At 40.5% G+C, this 21,959-nt stretch overlaps 1 protein-coding gene and 1 long non-coding RNA gene across 3 annotated transcripts in view; one reads left to right on the forward strand and one right to left on the reverse strand.

Annotated features, from left to right (window-relative positions):
* Nucleotides 1-1,488: 1,488 nt before the first annotated feature.
* On the reverse strand, nucleotides 1,489-15,501 carry LOC116524764. Its single transcript, XR_004257480.1, has 3 exons — nucleotides 15,416-15,501; nucleotides 10,771-10,896; nucleotides 1,489-1,709 (listed from the first exon to the last, which is right to left on the reverse strand). It is a non-coding gene; the product is annotated as an uncharacterized LOC116524764 (long non-coding RNA).
* A 3,412-nt stretch (nucleotides 15,502-18,913) lies between these two features.
* Nucleotides 18,914-21,959, forward strand: part of STX17 (syntaxin 17) — a 65,990-nt gene continuing 62,944 nt past the window's right edge. The window contains exon 1 of one of the 2 annotated variants that reach the window (XM_032240188.1): nucleotides 18,914-19,002. The gene's annotated coding sequence lies outside the window, so the exon portion shown is untranslated. The remainder of the gene's footprint in view (nucleotides 19,003-21,959) is intronic. The other variant, XM_032240187.1, reaches the window with a different exon arrangement.

The raw sequence follows: 21,959 nt of genomic DNA on the forward strand, positions 1-21,959 counted from the left end.
GTCATACATCTAAAGAAGAAACAACAGTCTTTGTTCCAAGGAGTATTTCACAAGATTTACAGGGTTAACAGGTGGAAGGATTCAGCATTTTGCCTCTAGGAAGAAAAGACCAATGGGATACCGTGGCTCACACCTGTAATTCTGGCACTTTGGGAGGCCAAGCAGGGTCAGATCACTTGAGGTCAAGAGTTCAAAACCAGCCAGATCAATATGGTGAAACTCTGTCTCTACTAAAAATACAAAAGAAAAAAAATTAGCTCAACATGGTGGAGGGCGCCTGTAATCCCAGGTACTCAGGAGGCTGAGGCAGGAGAATTGCCTGAACCCAGGAGGTGAAGGCTACAGTGAGCCAAGATCGTGCCACTGCACTCCAATCTGGGCGAAAGAGCGAGACTCTGTCTCAAAACAACAACAAAACAAAACAAAAACAAGAAAAAAACCTATTGTGGTCAGTAACAGCCTCTTGAGAAGTGGCTGTGTTTATGCTTGGCCTTATGAACCAAGAAGTAGACTGACTCATGAAGCAGGCATTTGTGGACAACTAGCAACAAGATGGAGTCAAAGTACACCACGGAGAAGGGTTGCCAGGTGCCTAAAGAGGCCTTGAAGGGATAGTACCCTGGTGTGATCTCCATGTTCCAGGGGCTATCCCTTAGGAACCTGATTTAGCAGCATAGTGACAGTGAATGAGCTCTCCCTCTCTCCGATCCCCTCCTTCTCTCAGACAAACATCCACTAACAAGCTCTGATGTATAAACTAGGAAGCTCATCTATTAACTTATAACTAGGGTCTCAGATCTTCTGATAAGTATATATTTTTTATCTATAGGCATATCTACACAGAAATCCAAATTACTATCAAAAGTCTGCTGCACATAAGCATAGACACAGAACAAGGGGAATTAGTGATTTAATTGTTTCATAGTTTTATCTTGGATCTAGCCCCATGTACTTGTCTTAGTAAGGAAGAAGGCAGATTAAATCTCTCTCATTTCTTTATCTGGACTTGATCTAAAAGCTCTCTAGTTCTGACTTTTATACTTAATTTCACTTGATTTCCATTGTCTTCTGGTACAAATGGAAGCATAACAGGAACTCAAAAGGGTCAGACAAACCGCAAGGACAGAGAAATGTGTCTCAAGATATATGAGTAAGAAGAAAGAGTACCTTAACTACTTTGCCTGACTTCGGATCTCTAGACACAGATAAATTATACAATAATGTGCAAGAAATACAGATACTGTTAGGAATCCTCTGAGACATTCGGAGACATTGTAGAGATGAGAAGAGGTGCTTGAGCCCTAAAAACAAATAAATGTTCTGATTTTCTAAATAAAGAAATAATCTGAGCCAGAAAAGACAGGAAAGTAAGTCTCAGACAAATCTCTGACATAGTTTAGGTAGATTACTGAGCACAGAAAAGAATGCAGTGATCTCCAGGAAGCAACATGAGTTCACTACAAATGCCTCAGCCATACCATTTGGCCATTTACTGTTTACTTTTCAGACATATTTATTTCTTGGTTTGTCACATTTAATATTGAGCCTGTATTTAAATAATAAAATCAACAGGATGATATTTTATTACTTTGTTGTGTGAATCAGTTAATATAGCAGCAATATTTGTTCATCAGAAGTCTGGGTTAAATCCTTTAGTGAGTCCATCCTGACCAGGTGCCACATGTGCCACTCTGGCTTCTGTAGTAGAACTGGAAGGCAACATTTCAGTTCCAGTGAAACTATATTGCCTTTATTTGAAACATCTCTAAATTCCTCTTTCAGAATTTTCTTCTGAAGTTTACTTTTTTTCCCACAGGTAGAAAGTCATTGCCCTTTGAAGAATAGATTTTTACCTTTTCCAGAAACAGCCAGTTCTATCAGAAACAAAAAGAGATGAACTTTGATCAGCTAGTCAATTGAATGACGGGGTAGAGGGAAAGAGGAATGCAAAGATTAGGGTATACATACACACTGAAATAAAAAAAAAAAAACAATTTAGTTGTGGGTCTTGTAAACTGGCCCTGAAAGCAGTCTCTAAAGAGGAATTTTTTAATGGAGAAAAATGTCCTTAATACTTTCCAAATTCTTAAAGATTATCTTGTTTTCAAATGATTAAAAATGTAAGTTTAAAATGATAAGGCAGATTTAACACAGAAATACATACAGACTTTTCTATACCTTCCTTTCTTCTGATCTAGCAATGTAATCCAAACATTATAAGTAACTTTTAGTTACAGAACAGATTTCATTTCATTTCAAATGCATTTTGATATGTATGATTTTTAAAATCAGGATAGCAGATTTTATCTTCTAATGTTCTGATAGACTACAAATCATAGCTCCTTTATTTAAACTTAGAATTTTTAAAATACATGGAAACAAAGATTTAGGTAGTTTTAAGTTTATATCTTTTGTTAAATTCTTTTGAAAACAGAATTCAAACTTTAAATGCAAAAATATTGTTGCCGATACGTTCACATAATATTTAAGTGTTATGTTATACGTGACTTTAACAGAATTTTAAAAGTTAGGAGATCAGCAGTAATGTCAGAAAGTAACATCTGTAACATTACTTTTCCAATATACCTCATCCATGCAAATTTCTCTGGGGACATTTCAAATAATCTTCACCAAAATTAACTAAATAAGAAATAAAAAATAAGAAATATTTTTCTATTTATAATTAATCTTTTTCCTGGTTTACAAAACTACATATAATTCAACAACATGTTTTTTTTTTTTTTTTTTTTTTTGAGACGGAGTTTCGCTCTTTTTACCCAGGCTGGAGTGCAATGGCACGATCTCGGCTCACCGCAACCTCCGCCTCCTGGGTTCAGGCAATTCTCCTGCCTCAGCCTCCTGAGTAGCTGGGATTACAGGCACGCACCACCATGCCCAGCTGATTTTTTGTCTTTTTAGTAGAGACGGGGTTTCACCATGTTGACCAGGATGGTCTCGATCTCTTGACCTCGTGATCCACCCGCCTCGGCCTCCCAAAGTGCTGGGATTACAGGCTTGAGCCACCGCGCCCGGCTAACAACATTTTATAAAAGCAAGGGAAGGATTAAAAATAAAGTGAATGTGGGAAAAATTATCCAGGGCTGAAGCAGGGATTCACATCATGCTTCGAAGTCCTATGTACTTGGCTAAATTTGGCTTAGGCTTTCTAACAGTCATTGTAAAGAAGGAAACAATCAGTTCCATTATTCACAAGTTTTTTAAAAAGTGCTATTTAGAGGGGTACAACATTTAGGTTCTTGAAGCCTGGGGCTTAAGGAGCTTAATCATCTGCCAGCCAAAAATATTTTCTGGTGGTAAACTGGTTGAAAGCTGAATTAAGTATTGTATTTTGTCAGGAGGGCCCAAACCATGTCATTCCTCTGCTCTAAAACCTTCAGTGGCTCCCTACTGCCCATACAATAACTATACATTTCTTAATCTGATATTTGAAGCCATCCTCAAAACCAAGTCACGGTGAACTCTCTGAAGGCAGATAGCACTTCTTACTCAATATTACTAGCATTGTAACAGGTCCAGTGACAGTGTAGGTGTCAATAGATGCTCAGAAACAACTCTTTTATACAGGGACTCTCAATCGCCCAAGAAAATTGGCAGAAACTTCTCCAGTCCTCTTTTCTCTACCTGTAAGGCCTTCCCCTGCCAGCTCTACCAGTTAAATCCTGCCCAGTTTCTTCAAAATCAATAATATCCTCATCACCAATAATGGCTACAATAACATCACTTTGCATTTGTATTGTGCTCTACAGCTCACAAGTGCAGACACAAAAAATCCAATTCTATTCTCGTAATCAGTCTTGCTTTATAGTCAGGGCAGGGATCATGGTCCTAGCTCCACAATGCAGACACCACATCTTGTACAAGATCACGTCCTTATTAAATGGGAGATACCATTTCCTCCTGATTTCCACAACAGGTCGTGGTCTCTTTCTCTTCTTCAAACCCTTGTGTTAATCAGTTTATGGATCTTTTTCAAAACAACTCCATTCATTTTACATAGTCCTTTATAGTTTATAAAAAAAAAAGTTTATCATGAAAAATTCTTACATTTTTCATTTCACAACTTCATTTGGAAAAAAAAGAATTCTCTCCTTACCATGAGGCCCCTGCTGCTTCCTCCACTCTCTCTAAAACTATAAAAAGTAAAAGCTACTGAGTAGATTTCATCACCATCACTGCATTCATTTTATCATCTACCAAGAACAATAGAAACTAACATTTCTAAGGTTCCTACTCTCTGGAAGTTGCTGCCATCATTTTTAAATAGATAATACTGCTTCATTTTACTTCTTTGCCCTTAGACTGTTAAATTCTCTCTCTCTCTCTCTCTCTCTCTCTCTCTCTCTCTCTCTCACACACACACACACACACACACACACACACCCAGAAATGACCCTCATCTGAAAATAAAGTATGTACTCCTTCTCTGTGGACACTTTGACAAATGGGGAAAGAGAAGAGGAGGAGTGGTGATGAAAAGGAACTTAAACCCTTTCTGCAACTCTGCTACAGCAACTGATTTAAGAACCAAGTCTAGCTGGAGTCCATCGGTGGATCCAGAATGTGTTGACAAGAGCTGCCAGTTAGGGGAATTTCTGGTGAAGACATCCTCAGGCAGGAAAAGACTCCAGCAGAAGGTTTTGATGAAAAGACTCTTCCTCCCTCACCTTGGTTCTGAGTGACAGCTCCAAACCAGAAGAAGGCTGGAGAACAGAAGCAAAGTGGAAGCCACCACCAGAAATCTTTTGGGTCTGAGGACTGGAAAGTCTCTGTGCTAAGATGCAGCATTACACAACTCCAGGGGTCGCTCTTCACACGCCCCATACTGTGCACATGGCCTTGGAGTTGTGCAACATGGGGTCCTCCTCACGGTATCTGGCCCTGTCCTCCCATTCCACTGACTGCAAGTCACAGGGGACATCCATGTGGAGACCCTCAAGGGACCAGAGAACTTCCAAGCTTTCATTACTCATTTGATGATTTGGTGCTTGGCGTTTTGATTTCAGTTCACTTTATGGCTTCCTGTAATTTCATGTTAAAGGTGTCTATGACGGGCACTGGGATTCTCTAGACATGCTAAGGAGGAACTCAAAGGTATGTATCATGCCAATTGTGTGATTCCTCCTATAGCATGACTCAAGCTTCTGATGGCAAAGATTTCTCTGGAAAAAAGGTCAACTTCATCCAGGCTGTGTGGCCTCCATTCTTTTAGCTATGTTTGTCTGTGAAAAGCATTACTTTTTGAGAAAAGCAAATTAGAAATTATTCTAACTTACATATGAGGCCCAGTGACAATTTCCTATCTACCCTTCAGGTTTGTAGTTCCCAAAACTGACTGTACTTTAGAATTACTTACAGAAAATATATTGACACTTGGTTTTTTACCCTAGGACAAATAAGCCAAGGTCTCTGAAGATGGGGTCCAGGCAACTATACGATTTTTTTTTTTTTTGAGATAGAGTCTCACACACTGTTGCCCAGACTGGAGTACAGTGGCATAATCTCGGCTTATTGCAACCTCCACCTCCCGGGTTCAAGTGATCCATCTGCCTCAGCTTCCTGAATAGCTGGAATTATAGACACATGCCACCATGTCTGGCTAACTTTTTGTATTTTTAGTAGAGATGGGGTTTCACTATGTTGGCCAGACTGGTCTCGAACTCCTGATCTCATGATCCACCCACCTTGGCCTCCCAAAGTGCTGGGAGCAACTACATCTTTTAAAAGGTCTCTAAGTGATTCATTGTGCTGTCAGGGTGGTGAACCTGTGCCTTGGGTAGTTTACTTATTCTTCCTCTGATCTCAGCCTCAGTGATAAATTGAGCTTCAGAAGGTTTGCTCAGCTGGAGAAACTCAGTTATGAAACTGGAGAGGACACCAATGAGGTCAAAAAAACAATGAGAGGAACAGGTCACCTAAAACACATATACATCAAATGCCACATTCCTGGTCATGTACTAGGTGCTGAAAACACAAAATAATTATGACAAAGTCCCTGCCTTCGAAAAGTTTCTGCTCTAGCTGGAAAGGCACGTACGTGAATTACTGTAACACAGAGCAAAATTAAATCAAGGTATTATGGGAGCACAGGCTGAGGGAATAAGGGAAGGTTTTGGAAGAGAAAATACACTTGAGGTAGGTGTTCAAGGAGGAATAAAGTTCTGATCAGTGGAAAGGAGGCAGAAGGCACTGCGAAGAGAGATGTAGCTTGAGCAAAGGCATAGAGGCAAGAATGTGGATGGGATATTGAGGAATTACAGGAACCTGGTTCAGAAAATAGTAGCCTATGAGGCCGGAGGGTTTTGGTTTTTTTTTAATTATTACTTTTAAAATTTTTTCTAGAGATAGGGTCTCATGTCGCCCAGGCTGGTCTCAAACTCCTGGGCTCAAGCGATCCTCCTGCCTCAGCTTCCCAAAGTGCTTGGATTATAGACATGAGCCACTGCACCTGGAGCAAGGCTGGAGATTTAAATTTCAATGTGAAACCAGGGCCGGGCGCGGTGGCTCAAGCCTGTAATCCCAGCACTTTGGGAGGCCGAGGCGGGTGGATCACGAGGTCAAGAGATCGAGACCATCCTGGTCAACATGGTGAAACCCCGTCTCTACTAAAAATACAAAAAATCAGCTGGGCCTGGTGGCATGTGTCTATAATCCCAGCTACTCAGGAGGCTGAGGCAGGAGAATTGCCTGAACCCAGGAGGTGGAGGTTGCGGTGAGCCGAGATTGCGCCATTGCACTCCAGCCTGGGTAACATGAGTGAAACTCCGTCTCAAAAAAAAAAAAAAAAAGTGAAACCAGGCACATTGGTTCTATGATTGTACCTGTGAATAGCCACTGCACTCCAGCCTGGGCAATACAGTGAGACCCGGTCTCTTAAAATGCTTTTGAAATTAAAAAAAAATTGGTGGAAGGCCTCATAAGCCCTCACAAGTAATGTACAGGTGTTATGAGTTTGCGAGTCTATATGGCATGTGTCTTAGATGGACAGAATACAACAAAGATTCAAAACCAAATAGTGCCATGATAAGATCTGAAACAAACAGAAACATGATCAATATGAACTTTGATAAATACATCTGAGGTAGTTACTGATCCTGTTCAGCAGCCTTCTCTGTTTTTATGCTTTAGCACTTGTAGGTGCTAACGATGAGGCAGAAAGCTGCACAGAAAAGCCACTTAAATTATTCATCCTAAATCAAGCTGGGTTTAAGAGTCTCCTCTTGCTGCTCCCACTACTCTGAGGGACCTAGACATACCACTGTTGCATTTTTTCTGTGCCTTGTACATATGTTCTCTCTGTTCAGAATGCTATTTCTTCCCTTCTGTGATAATACCCAAGTACTGACTAAACTCTTAAGTTGCCAGCTCTGTGCGTCTTTCTATAGCATTTTTGTAGGGACAGCTAATATAACACTTATTGATTATATCATATTTAGCAACATGTCTGTCTTTCTCCCAAGACTGTGAACCCCTGGAAGACAGAAACAGGATCTTTTTAAACTTTCAATCACCAGGACTCAGCACAGTGGCTAACATGCTGGTGGTGCAGACTGAATGAATGAATGAAGGAGAAAGCACTTACCAGATGTTGGAAAGATTCAAACTTACCAATTATGTTCTTTAATGTTTAGGTATTGGGATTCAGGAAATTTTTTTCCATATGTAAAACCATTTGCTCAGGACAAAACACTTCTCTTCTAAAGTGTTCACTTATGTAAGCAAAATGACAGTTGCTGAACCTATCAATTTATTTCCATGAAACAGCAACATTTCTCTCTTTAGTACTAATTTGCCAAGGAAATATTAAAGTTAATGTATCATTAGCTATAAATATAAATATCACTCAAAAAGCCCCTGAAAGCCATTGAAGCCTACAAAAGGGGAAAAATTCCCTAAGGGGTATGACAATAGAATTTGGGCTTCCTGGGATAAGAAGAGAGACGGTGGTGCTCTTTGTGAATTTTGATGATTTCATGGGCATTATCGCAGTTCCTTAAATGTATTCCACTAGTTGGAGGATTAAAAGGTTTATTGGTGAGAGTGTCAGTTGTCAAAGGACAGAGGATAGGGTCTACAGTCTTGTAAAAGAGAGCTCCAGCAGCTCCTCCAACCAACAGGAATCTTGAAATATTTGTTATTTCAGGAATAATTTTGCCCTACTGTTATATTTCCTTGGTTCTTTAACAATCCTCTTGCCCCTGGAAGAAATAACAGGTTTAAGGAACTTAACTTTTGCACTGTTGCTCCCAAACTCTATTTGTGAGGTGCCTTGTCTATTTCTCCTTGCATTTGTATTGACTTTTGCCTCATGTATTTTGATGCTCTGTTGTTAGGTGTGTACACATTATGGATTGTTTTGTCCTCTTGGAGAACTGAACCATATATCGTTAGGTAATGTGCTCTTCTTCATTCTTGATAATTTTCCTTGTTCTGAAGTCTACGTTGCCTGAAATTAATAGAGCTACTCCAGCTTTCTTTTGAATAGTGTTAGCATATATTATGGGTTGAATTGTGTCTCCTCCCCCAAATTTTTATTGTTGGAATTCTAACCCCCAGTACCTCAGAATGTGGCTTGTATATTTGAATACAGGGTCTTTAAAGAGGCATAAAATTAAAATAAGATCATAAGAATGCGCCCTAATCCACTATGGTTAGTGTCCTTATATGAAGAGGAAATCTGGACACAGGCATGAACAGAGGGAAGCCTATGTTCTTCTCAAGAGGGAGAAGATGTCCATCTAAAAGCCAAGGAAAGAGGCTAAGAACAGCTCCTTCCCTCATGATCCTCAGAAAAAAATAATTCTGCCAACACCTTGATCTCAGATTTCTAACCTCCAGATTGTGAGAACATAAATTTCCCTTGTTTAAGCCACCTAATTTCTAGAGCTTTCTTATGGAAGCCCTAGGAAATGAATACAGCATTGTATCTCTTCTTCTATCCCATTACTTTTAACCTACTTTTGTCTTTATAGAGTGAGTTTCTTGTAGACAACATATGGGTCTTGTTTTTTATTGTCTGACAATCACACTGACAAAGTGGCTATTGATGTATTTGGTTTAATACCAACATGCTCCCAGTGTTTTTTACTCATTGCACTTGTTCTTTGTTTCTTTTTGTTCCCCTTTTTTTTCTCTCTTCTTTGGCTTATCAATTACATTTTCTTTTGAATTTTTTTTAAGCAGTTGCCTTAGAGTTTCCAATATACATTCACAACTGATCTAAGTCTACTTTCAAGTAACGCAATGCCACTCTAGAGGTAGTGCAGTTACCTTATTCCCAATTCCTCCCTCCCATCTCTTACAGCATTTATGCCATTCATTTGACTTATCCATATGCTATCATCACCAACTATATATTACTGTTATTACTTTAAACAGAGAGCTGAAAGGTTTAAAGCATGGGAGGGGCAACAGGACACATACCAAATAACTGTACTAAAATGTAGACTAATGGATCAAAAAACCCAGAAAATCTACATTATAAGGTAGTCATTTGGAGGAAGGAGGCATTAAACCTAGATATATTAGGAAAGGCCACATTTGGTATGAACATGGAAAGATCAGTAGGATTTGGACATGCATAGAGGAAAGAGCAATTGGAGAGAATATCCCAGGTGGGAGGCACAGGGTGGGGAAAGGATTGGGATTAAAAAACACTGAGAATTTCAATTTGGTTAGAACTAAAGATGTGTGATGGAGAGTAATTGGAAATAAAGTTAGGAAGCAAGGTTGGGCCCGTGTGGAATTTCTATTAACTTGCATGTTTGTACATCTGTCATGTGATATTAATTGACATTCATAATAATAACTAAGATACTATAAAACCCAAGGTGCTAAAGTAAAAAACTAAGATACTACAAAACCCAAAACTGCTAAAGTAAAAATAACATTTAATATAATTTTAATGCTGTTTGTTTACTGTGTTCTCATTGTAAGCATAGTATAAAGTTCCATTTTTGAGGAGGAGTTAGGTTGGTAAGGGACGTAAATAAGAGTAACTAAAGTCAATGAACAAAGCAAAAATTACATAGTCAAAATTATCCTTGAAAATTCTTTAAATTGTCCATAAGGTTCATTAAGCATGACTTTATAAATTCTATTTTATACGATAATTTTTAGGCACACTAAGTTGTGAGAATAAACTAGATAATCTAAAGAACAAAAAGAGGGAGGGGAAAAAAGGGAATGAAATTTATAAGCACATGTCTGGGCATTTAAGCCACTCCATATATAAAATGATTATGAAATTCCTATGTAGTGAATGAGAGATAAGTGGAAAATCCTAGCATTCCTGATTATCTGCAGCATTTACTCCTTTGGGTTTGAGATACAACCTCTTTAACCTTACTATATATATATATGAACAGACTATTTGGTGATGGTGTGTGTGGCGGCAGAGGACAATAAGGCAGACAGTGAGGTTTAAGTACTAAAGTCAGTGGATTCATTATATATATGTTTAAACTGATATCATAAGATAGTAGAAACATGGAACTTTGTGTCTACAATAGTTAGAATTAGTGAAAGTAGTAGAAGTTCAAGAGAAAAAAAAGAAAAAAAGAAAGTAGTAGAAGTTCATTTGAGCTAGTTAAAGCAATTAAAAATGAGGGATAGATTGGAGGGAGGTGGGGCCAGATGGCTGAATAGACACCTCCAGTGAACATCCCTCTGCCAGGAATAGCAAATTGAAAAACTATCCAAACAAGAAAGCCCCTTTATAAGAAGCAAAAATCAGGTGAGTGATCACAGTACCTGGTTTAAACAACTTAACAAGGTTGGGCACTGAAGAGGGTAGGAAAGACAGTCTTGAATTGCTGACACCACCCCACCTTCATTCTCCGGCAGCAGCCATGTGGTGAGAAGAGAGAATTTGTATCCCTGGGGGAGGAAAAGCACAGTGATTGTGAGACTTTGCACTGGAACTCAGTACTGTCACAGTGGAAAGCAACGCAAGAAAGAATTCAGCTGACACTCACAGAGCACCATTTAGACCAGCATTAGCCAGAGGGGATTCACCCATCCCAAAGGTCAGAACCTGAGTTCCAGCAAGCCACACAACCATGGGCTAAAGTGCTTTAGGACCCTAAGTAAACTTGAAAGGCACTAAACCACACAACCGTGGGCTAAAGTGCTCTAGTACTCTAAGTAAACTTGAAAGGCAGTCTAAGCAACAAGGACTGCATTTCCTGGGAAAGTCCTGGTACTGTGCTGGACTCAGAGCCAGTGGACCTGGGGTACACATGACCTAGTGAGACCTTAACTGGGGTGGCCAAGGGAGTGCTTGTGTCAAAACTCCCTCAAGCCTGGGTAGCACAGCTTGCAGCTCCAAAAGAGACTCCTTCCTTCCACTTGACGAGAGAAGACGGAAGAGTAAAGAAGACTCTGTCTTGCAACTTGGATACCATCTCAGCCACAGTAGAACAGGGTACCAGGAAGAGTCCTGAGGCCCCCAAACCAGTCCTAGTTCCTGAACAACATTTCCAGACACACCATGAGCCAGAAAGGGACCCTTTGCCTTGAAAAGAAGGACACAGTTGTGGCAGGATTCATCACTTGCTGACTAAAGAGCACCTGGGCCTTGAATAAACACCACCAGCAGCAAGGCGGTACTCTCACAGGACTTGGGTGAGACTGAATGCTGTGCTAGCTTCAGGTGTGACCCAGCACCTTCCCAGCTGTAGTGGCTATGAAGAGAGACTCCTTTGGTTTAACAAAAGAGAGGGAAGAGTAAGCCTTGCAGCTTGAGTACCAGCTTGGCCACAGTGGGGTAAAGCACCAAGTAGGCTCCTGGGGTCTCCGATTCCAGGCTTTGGCTTCTGGATGGCATTTAGACTAACCCTGGGCCAGAGCGGAGCACATTGCCCTGAAGAGAGACCCAGGCCTGACAGCATTCACTGCAAGCTGACTGAAGAGCCCTTGGGACTTGTGTAAACCAGGCAGTACTTGCCATAGGCCTGGGGCAGTGGTGGCCACAGGGAAAAACTCCTTCTGCTTGAGGAAAGGAAAGGTAAGAGTGGAAAGGACTTCATCTTGTGGCTTAGGTGCTAGCTCAGCCACAGTAGAATAAAGCACTAAGGAGCTGCCTAAGGTTCCCAACTCCAGGCTCTGGCTCCCAGATAGCATTTGTGGACCTGCCCTGGGCTGAGGGGAGCTTACAGTCCTGACAGGAAGGACACAGGCCTGGCTGGATTTGCCACCTGCTGACTGAAGAGCCCTTGAGCCCTGAGGAAACACATGCAGGAGACAGGCAGTGGCTGCTGCAGGCCTTGGGTGAGATCTAGAGCTGTGCTGGCTACACGTATGACCCAGCACAGTCCCAGTGGTGGTGGTCATGGGGGTGCTTGTGTCACTCCTCCCCTAGATCCAGGCAGCTCATCATAGAGAGACTTGATTTATGAAGAGAACAAGAGTCTCTGCCTGGTAATCCAGAGAATTCTCTCGGATCTTACCCAAGACTATCAAAGCAGTATATCTACAAGTCTCCAAGAATCACAGCATTACTGGGCTTAGAGTAACCACTAATCCAGATATGCTTGCAATGAACAGAGACTTAGATCACAACACTCAATTCCCTCTGAATACTCAGAAATCCTTCCTGAGAAGGATAGGTACAAACAAGTTCAGGCTGCAAAGACTACAACAAACATTTAACTCTTCAATGCCCAGGCATTGCTGAATATCCACAAGCATCGAGACCATCAAGGAAAACATGACCTCACTAAACAACATAAATAAGCCACCAATGACGAATCCTGGAGTGACAGAATTATGTGAACATTCAGACAGAGAATTCGAAATAGCTGTTTTGAGGAAGAACAACGAAATTCAAGATAACATACACATATAAAGAAGGAATTCAGAATCATATCAGATAAATTTAATAAAGAGATTGAAATAATGTTTAAAAACCATTCTGGAGATAAATTCTGGAGCTAAAAAATTCAACTGACATACTGAAGAAGGAATCAGAGTCTCTCAACAACAGAATTGATCAAGCAGAAGAAAGAATTAGTGAGCCTGAAGACAAGCTACTTGAAAATATACAGTCACAGGAGACAAAAGAAAAAAGAATAAAAAAGAATAAAGCATGCCTATGAGATCTAGAAAATGGCCTCAAAAGGGCAAATCTAAGAGTTACTGCCTTTAAAGAGAAGCTAGAGAGAGACTGGAGTAGAAAATTTATTTAAAAAGATAATAACAGAGAACATTCCAAACCTAGAGAAAGCTGTCAGCATTTAAGCACAAGAAGATTATAGAAAACCAAGCAGATTTAACCCAAAGAATACTACTTCAAGGCATTTAATAATCAAACTCTCAAAGGTGAAGGAAGGAGAGAACCTTAAAAGCAGTAAAAGAAAAGAACCAAATAACATAAAAAAGAGCTCCAATATGTCTGGCAGCAGACTTCTCAGTGGAAACCTTACAGGTTTGACATGGCAGTGCATATGGCATGACAGAGTGGCATGACATATTTAAAATGCTGAAGAAAAAACTTTTATCCTAGAATAGTATATCCAGCAAAAATATCCTTCAACCATGAAGAATAAATAGAGATCTTCCCAGACAAACAAAAGCTGAAGGATTTCATCAACACCAAACCTGTCCTACAAGAAATGCTAAAAGGAGTTCTTCAATCTGAAAGAAAAGGATGTTAACAAGCAGTAAGAAGTGATCTGAAGGTAAAAAACTCACTGGTAATAATAAGTAAACAGACAAAAACAGACTTTTTTTCTTAAGGCAGGGTCTGGCTTTGTTGTCCGCCCAGCCTGGAGTACAGTGGTACTATTAATAACATAGCTCACTGCATCCTCAACTCCTGGGCTCAGGTGATCCTCCCACCTCAGCCTTCCAAGTGGCTGGGACCACAGGCCCATGCCACCATGCCTGGCTTATTTATTTAAAAAATTTTTGTAGAGACAGGGTCTTGCCATGTTGCCCAGGCTAGTCTCAAACACCTGGGCTCAAGCTGTTGAGATTGCCTACTTAACATGGCCAAGACTGCCTTGGCCTCCCAAAGTGCTGGGGTTATAGGCATGAGCCACTGTGCCCGGCCAAACATAGAATAACAACACTGTAATTGTGGGATGGAAGTTACTCATATCTTGAGCAGAAATACTAAAATAGGAACCTATCAAAAATAATAATTACAACAACTTTTCAAAACACACACAGTATAATAAAATATAAATAAGAACAACAAAAAGTTAAAAAGCAAGCAGTTAAAGTGTAAAGTGAAGTGTAGAGTTTTTATTACTCTTCTCTTTGCTTATTATTTTTACAACCAGTGTTGTCATCAGTTTAAAATAATGGGTTATAAGTTGTTATTTCTAAGCCTCATGAGAACTTCAAATTTAAAAACCTACAGCAGATACACAAAAAGTAAAAAGCACGAAATTAAAACATACCACCAGAGAAAATAATCTTTACAAAAAGGAAGGAAGGAAGGAAGAGAGGGAGGGAGGGAGCGAGGGAACAAGGGAAGGGAAGAAAGCAGGCAAAGCAGACAGGCAGGGAGGGGAGACCATAAAACAACCAGGAAACAAATTATAAAATGGCAGAAGTATGTCCTTACTTATCGATAGTAACATTTGATATAAATGGACTAAATAAAAAAGACAGAGAGTAATTGAACTAATTTAAAAAGATCCAATGATCTGTTGTCTACAAGAAACACGCTTTACCTGTAAAGATACAGGGACTGAAAACAAAGATATGGAAAAAATATTCCATGCCAACTGAAACAAACAAGCAACAACAACAACAACAACAACAACAAAAAAAAAAACAGAAAAAAAAAAAAACCAGAGCAGGAGCAACCATATTTATATATATCTATATACCTATCTACCTATCTATCTACGTATTTTTTTGAGATGGAGTCTTGCTCTGTTGCCCAGGCTATAGTGCAGTGGCATGATCTGTTTATTGCAACCTCTGCCCCACTGGGTTCAAGCAATTCTCCCACTCAGCCTCCTGAATAGCTGGGATTATAGGCATGTGCCACTGTGCCTGGCTAATTTTTGCATTTTCAGTAGAGACAGGGTTTCACCATGTTGGCCAGACTGGTCTTGAACTTCTGACCTCAAGTGATCCACCCACCTCAGCCTCCCAAAGTGCTGGGATTACAAGCAGGAGCAGCTATATGTTTATCAGACAAAAGACTTCAAAACAAAAACTACAAAAAGAGACAAAGAAGGTCAAGTCAAGCCTATAGGAGGCTCCAAACTTTTTCACATTTTCCTGTCTTCTTCTGAGCCCTCCAAACTGTTCCAGCCTCTGCCTGATACCCAGTTCCAAAGCCACTTCCACATTTTTGGGCATCTTTTCAGCAACACCCCACTCTACTGGTACCAATTTATTGCATTAGTCCATTTTCATGCTGCTGATAAAGACATACCCGAGACAGGGAAGAAGAGGTTTAAGTGGACTTATAGTTCCACATGGCTGGGGAGACCTCAGAATCATGGTGGGAGGTGAACAGCACTTCTGGCATGCCAGTGGCAAGAGAAAATGAGGAAGATGCAAAAGTGGATACAACCTTCAAATCTCATGAGACCTATTCACTACCACAAGAATACTATGGGGGAAACTGCCCTATCAATCAAATTATCTCCCATGATTCAAATTATCTCCCATCAAGTGCCCCACACAACATGTAGAAATTATGGGAGTGCAATTTATGATGAGATTTGGGTGGGGACACAGAGTCAAACCATATCAGTGGGGGAAGCTTCCTAGATGAGATGATTTTTGAGTCCAACAAAATAGTTATTTCTTTACTTTGGGGTAGGGGAAAGGGATGGGGAAAAAGCAAGCAAAAAATGGCATTCTAAGAAGAAAGAGAAATAGTTGCAAAATCAATTTGGATTTTAAAAAATGCTTTATTATAGAAATCATAAAGAGGGTCTGGTGTGGTGGTACGCACCTATAATCTTAGCACTTTGGGAGGCTGTGGTAGGAGGATTGTTTTCAGTTCAGGAATTGGGGATTAGATTGGGCAACAAAGGGAGTCCCAATTTCCAGAAAAAAAAATTTAAAAATCAGCCCAGTGTAGTGGCATACACCTGTAGTTCCAGCTACTTGGGAGGCTGAGGAGGGAGGAGGTCAAGGCTGCAGTGAACCATGATCAACCCCATTGTACTCTAGTCTGAGTGATAAAGCAGGACCCTGTCTCAAAAATAAATGAATGAAAGAAAGAAAGAAAGAAAGAGAGAGAGGGGGAGGGAGGGACGGAGGGAGGGAAGGAGGGCAAAGGAAAGGAAGGGAAGGGAAGGGAGGGGAGGGAAGGGGAAGGGAGGGGAGGGGAAGGAAGGGAGAGAGAAAGAAAGAAAGGAAGAAAGAAAGAAGGGAAGGAAGGAAGAAAATCATAATGAGATTTTGATAAATTTTTAAATTAGTTTGGTGGAAATGAACAACTTTACAATATTGAGTATTTTTTTAATATATATTCAAGTCTTCAATTGTATCCTTTATGAAAATATGGAAATCAAGTTAAAGTATAAATATTATTGTTAGGTAAGATTTGAGTCGTACTCCTGTTATGTAGTATATGAGACTTGGACCTTGGTCAAGTTACTCTCTAAGCCTCAATTTCCTAGTTTGTACAATGTGGGTGATTGTAATGCCTACTTTGTGGGGTGCCATTAGTATTAAATAACATATTGCATGTAAAGTGCCTAACCAAGTGCTTTACACAACACATACAATCAAATAAAAAGCTACTTCTTCCCTCTTCCCTACAGTAAGCACTTATACATATTACAGTATACAATTTGGTAACTTTTGACATATATATACATCCATACAACTACTACCACAATCAAGATAATGAACATTTCTATAACTCCCAAAGTTTCCTCATGCCCCTTTGTGATCCTTCCTTCCACCCCTATCCCTCATCTAGCTATTATTCTCAATTTTTCAAATAGGTCTCATAATTCCTTATAAACACAAACTTGATATTCATTATTTTTGAAAGTAATCTTTCTCCCACTACACTTTAATTTTTTGTTGTTGTTGTTGTTTTCAGAGACAGGATGTCAGTCTTTTGTCCAGGCTGGAGTGCAGTGGTGGGATCATAGCTCATTGCAGCCTCAAATGCCTGGGCTCAAGTGATCCTCCTGCCTCAGCCTCCTGAGTAGCTGGGACTATAGGCACATGCCACCATACCCAGCTACCTTTAACTTTTTTTTTTAAGAAATGGGGTCTCACTATGTTGCCCAGGTTGGTCTTGAATTTCTAGCCTCAAGCAGTTCTCCCTCATCGGCCTCCCAAAGTGCTGGGATTATAGGCATGAGCCATCACACCTAGTCTTCTTCCCACTACATTTTAAAATTGATGATTGTTGTTTAGGAGAGGTATTTTCTAGCCACCTTATTTGAATTAGTTTCAATTTGTTCCATGGATTTTCCAAGAAAGCAATCAATCATAATAACTTAAAAGAATTTTTTTAATGTTCTTTCCAATATACATACTTAATGTTTTATTTTGTTTGGCCTTGCTGGTTCAGTTAGAACTTCAGGAAAATGTTGGCTAGTAGCAGCAAGTCTGTCCCTAACAACTTGATGACCCAGAGTACAAGAAGAGGTTCACACACCATATGTTTCAATATTTAAAGATTATAAATCAAGCTAACCAACTGTTAGATTAAAAAGTTTTATCCAACTACCTTGACACACCTAACTTACAGCAAACATACCTATAACAACCTAGAAGCCCAGATCCAAATTTAGAATTTTTGAGTACCACATCTCCTGATTTTGAACCTGAGGTAGCTTGCTCAGAACTTAACACAAATGATCTTTACCTCAAAAGATCTTATTTAACTGATCCTTGTGTGAAAAACATTTTCTCATGGTATTGCCTAATACTTTAATTTTTCTCCTTAGAATCAAAATTTGATAAATACATTCTGGGGCTCAAACATCAGCATGCATTATGCCCCCAAAGAAAATCCAGATTGCTAGGTAGATTTGGTGCTTTATTTTAGAAATTGTCTTTCAAGGCTTTTTAAAGGATCTACAGGCCCCGAATCTTCCCTGTTCTACAATTTCTACCTCCTACTCTACTGAAAGACCCTAAGAACTGTGTTTCCTTAACTGTGGTTTGAATATCCTGATTACTTCTGAGACAATAAAATTAGTGAATACATTCTAAGCATGTTATCTGAATATTCACAGACATATTTTAAAAAGGGCCGGATCTGGATGTTAGGCCATGAAGAGAGGAGAACCTGTGACTTGGACAAGGCTTCAAAGCCAGCCACCTGCTTCTTCATGTGGTAGCAGCTGGTCTAACTGGAATAACTTGGGAAGGAAATTAGGACACCCAGCTGGAGTTCCAGCTGTGTCATAAGCTGGCTGAACTTGAGTGAGTCACTTAAAACTCTTTGTTAAACCCCAGAGTCATAATCTATAAAAGCGAGATAAAGACGTTTCCTTAAGCCCTCCACCAGGTTTTGGAAGAAACCACAATTTGTCTGAGCTTTAATTTCTGCACTTGTTGCAATTAAGGTGGCACTCCTGCCCTGTCCACTTCACAGGGCCTTTAGGGGCAGGATGGGGAGACACAACCATTCTGAGCTTCAGTTTCAAAACAGAGCTAAGAATACATGCCCAGCCTGCAAATAAAATTCTAGGAAGAAGAGAGGAAAACGGACAGGAAAACTGCAAAACGCAGTCGGACATACAAGCGTGAATTGTCTTAAACACAACAAGCAGACCTAAAAAGCGTTTGTGCGTCTCTCTCCTCTTGGTTCGAGTCACAATCCCATAATGTAAATCATTTTGAAAAAGACATTCGCTGTTCAGAGTGACGTCCGCCTTTGTACTCACCTGTATGACCCCCGGCACCCCGCCCAGCTGCCTCGCGGGGTGGGGCGGGGCGGAGGGGCGTACATCCCCGCCCGCCCCTCGCGACGCCCCGCCCCGTCTCTCCTGCGCCTGCGCTGTGGGCACCGACCGGCCTCAAGCGCCCCGGCGGGAGGTAAGGGGCTCTCTGGAGGCCTCCTCTGGGGGCCGTGACAGGCTCGGTGGGCTGGGCGCCCTTGTGGCGCGCGCAGGAGGCGCTGGGCGGGAAGTCGGGTATTGGATCAGAAGTGCGAGTGCCATGGTGGCTCCTGTCTTTCAGAGGTGGCGGAGCCTCTCTCGGTTTCGTTTTTGGAAGCTTTATTAGAAGCTGGTATGGGGAGGCCTCCCGGGGTCGCCGGGTGGAAAAGTTTCCCGCGCGCGTCCTGTTTCTGGCGCGCAGTGGGCCCCGTGTCTGCAGGGTCGCCGGCGTCTGGGTCTCGGGCGGACCCGCGCATCCGTTCGCTGGTGGGCGCGTTTGTTGTGTGTGGCCCAGGTGTCCCCTGGGTGACACTTCGAGGAATTAAGCGACGCTCGAGGGTAGTGAGTGGGAGACAGGGAGCGGGAGGCTGGAGCCCCCAGCCCGCCAGACCCAGAGGTGGTTTGCAGAAGGTTCCACAGCTGGCTTCCTCCTTTTAACTATCCGAGTTTCAGAGAAGAGACCTTACAGTGCGACTAAGGGCGTTGACTTTTCTCTTCAAATTCAGTAACTCTTCCATAAGTCAGAAACACAAAGCGGCGGGCCGGAAGAAATTGGGCTCCACCAGTATCCCGATAAGTGGGACCTCTGGGCGGATGGAAGATGTTCATACCGTAGTGCAATTATCAAAAGCAAGAAATTAATGTCAGTATAATATTATTAGCTGAACTCCTGACCTTCTTCTGATTTCTTTTATTCCCCCTGTATTAATGTCTTTTTTCTATTCCAGGATCCACTTTTAAGACCCGACATTGCGGTTAGTTGTCTTGGGTCGTTGGGTCCTCCAGTCTGTGACATTTCTGTCTTTTCCTGTCTTTAGAGTGATAGTTTTTTTCTGCCTTTATACTCTTTCTGATCTTTACAGAGTGCTGGTCAGTTATTTTGTAGAGTGTCCCTCAAATGGGATTTGTCCAATGCTCTCTCATGATTAGATTAAGGTTGTACACTTTTGTTAAGAACATAAAAGTGTATGTGCCCTTCTCAGTTCATCATATAAGCGTAGCTGATATATATGACTTATTGCTTGTGAGGTTGATCTTGATCATTTGGTAAGACGGTGTCTGCTGGGATTCTCCAATGTAAAGGTCTTGTTTTTCTCCTTATAATTAATTGACATCTTGGGGGAAGCTTTTAAACTGTACACATATCCTGTTATGTCTCAGACTTTCCCTTGCTAAATTTCGCATCCATTGGTGGATCTTGCCTTCAACAATTATTATGACTATGGTGTTGTAATGAGGATTTTCTACTTTACTCATTATTTATTCATTGAAATTAATCTGTAAGGATGAGCTGCCCAGTTTCTCCCATTTGTTTATTTATATTCTGTTATTTATTTGTATAGATGTGGACTCAGATATTTTTCTCTTGGTTGTTATCTTACACTTGTGTTATTTTATGTGTGAAATTGTTCCAGCTTTGATCATTGGGAGTCTTTTTTTCAGGTTGCTTTCTGTAGCTTTTCATCATATTTCCATCCTTTTTGTCTTTTTTGGAACTTCCTAATTTTCTGGTATCATTTGATGATGCCCCAGGCTTATCTTGTGTTTTTCCCGCCTCAGCCCTGGTATCAGCCACTTCTCCAAGGACCTGTAGTTTTTTTTTTGTTTTTTTTTGTTTTTTTGAGAATAGTATTTAAGCACAAAGATCTGTGCTCTAGGGATACTCATTGCTACTGGGGTAACATTGCTTCCAGGGCCCCACAGAAGACACCAGTCTATGCATATGCACACCCATGCATACACAAAGATCTATATTTCTGTATTTATCTATCCATATATATAGATACAGCTATCTTTTTTTTTTTTTTTTTTTTTTTTGAGACAGAGTCTTGCTTTGTCGCCCATACTGGAGTGCAGTGGTACAATCTCAGCTCACTGCAACCTCTGCCTCCTGGATTCAAGCAATTTTCCTGCCTCGGCCTCCCTGAGTAGCTGGAACTACAGGTGCACACCACTACACCCAGCTAATTCTTGTATTTTTAGTAGAGACAGGATTTCACCGTGTTGGCCAGGAGGGTCTCAATCCCCTGACCTCATGATCTGCCAGCCTTGGCCTCCCAAAGTGCTGGGATTACAGCTGTGAGCCACTGCGTCTGGCCCCATGTATTTTTCAAAACAAGTTCATCCCAGTAGCTTTGCTTCTAGTCTAACGCCACAGGGTTCATTCTAGTTTTGTCCCTTATTTTTAACTTCTTTATCTGACAGTGAGAAATCTGGCTCTTGGATTCTACAAAATATTTTTTTATTTCTTCAGTCCTAGTATGCACATAAAGTAATTTTAGAATTTCTGACCTATATTCCTGTGAGAAACACATTTACTAAATAGAGTATGGTGTGGTTCTTTTTGTCTCTAGCCTTATAGTATTCAGTTAAAATATTGTTTTCTAAAGTGGCTTGGATTATTTTTCTTCCTCACTTCTTTCAGTGTGGTTATGCTATTTGTTTATAATACAGTTTATGTTTTTATTCCATTTTGGAGGGAAAGAGTCCAAAGGCAGACTAATTGAAGCTCCATTGTCATGTGCTATGCATATTGTGCTGTTTGACTGAGTGATAGAATTAGAAATGGTGAAGAAGGGACATGTGAAGAAATATTTTAGTTCAGGCAGCATCTATTGAACAACAGGTATGTTCAAAAAACATTTTGATGGGAATGATGTAGATATAAAGATATCTCTCCGCAGTGTAGAAGAAAACAGAAGAGGCAGTGTGATAGATAGGGGAATGTTAATTTTCAACAAATAATTGTTATATTCAACATGTAATAGCCTTCTATGAGTCAATAAGAAAAAAACATCCCCTGTAGTAAAACAGATGTGATGACATGAGCAGGCAATTCATGAAAGAAGAAATAAAATGCATACAAAAAAATAGTAAGAAAGAATGAATAAAATC

The sequence above is a fragment of the Sapajus apella genome, unplaced genomic scaffold (genome assembly GCF_009761245.1).
Source record: "Sapajus apella isolate SASKATOON/1434 unplaced genomic scaffold, GSC_monkey_1.0 scaffold46, whole genome shotgun sequence".
In the NCBI taxonomy this organism is placed as follows: domain Eukaryota; kingdom Metazoa; phylum Chordata; class Mammalia; order Primates; family Cebidae; genus Sapajus; species Sapajus apella.